Genomic DNA, 788 nt, shown 5'->3' on the forward strand with positions numbered 1-788 from the left:
CTGTAAATGCTCCTTAAGTTACATGAGAACCAGTATCTAAACACAGGCATCCATATAGGACAGACATCCCTCTAAGTCCTCATGCTCAGAAATATACTCAGGAATAGAAAATAGGGCAGTGAAATCATTCATATTCCAAATCATAAGTAACAACCCAACTATTTATCCAACCAATATTTAGAATAGCTATGTATAATTATCCCATAATTCTACTATTCACTTTTTTAATCACGATTATAATACAGATCAGTATCTCAATGCATTCTTAATCTAAATTACTACAATTTACATGGTGTAGACCTCTTCAATCAACCTGATACCACAAAAGTATAAACACTTTAATGGCACAGTTGACCAACCCCCCCTCTCAAGCACTGAATCTTCTGGCGTCTGTTTCGTTCTTCTTCAGATAGCTTTACAGTTCAAAGTGGACGGCCCATGATAATGTCCCAATTTCAATGTCTCATCTTTACCACTCATGTCTTGTCCATTCGTCAACCAACATACCAGCATCATAAGAAAATGTTAGAACAGATCTTTCTCCATGATCACTCCAAGTGGACTCTCACAGTATGAGAGAAACATGAAAGAAAAGCAGTTGATAGCTTAGATCTGAGACTCTACACCAATTTCTGCCTTGGTTCTTTTCTCTCGGTAGAAGTGGTTTGGAAAGCCTCCTTCAACGCCTTTGTCACTCTTCTTCAGCCAGTTAGAGGGGGTACACAGAGTATTCGGTCCAATTATCTCTTCCCATGCATTAAGATACAGTCTGATGTCACTTTTCATGA

Source organism: Oncorhynchus clarkii, chromosome 28, assembly GCF_045791955.1.
Source record: "Oncorhynchus clarkii lewisi isolate Uvic-CL-2024 chromosome 28, UVic_Ocla_1.0, whole genome shotgun sequence".
Lineage (NCBI taxonomy): Eukaryota > Metazoa > Chordata > Actinopteri > Salmoniformes > Salmonidae > Oncorhynchus > Oncorhynchus clarkii.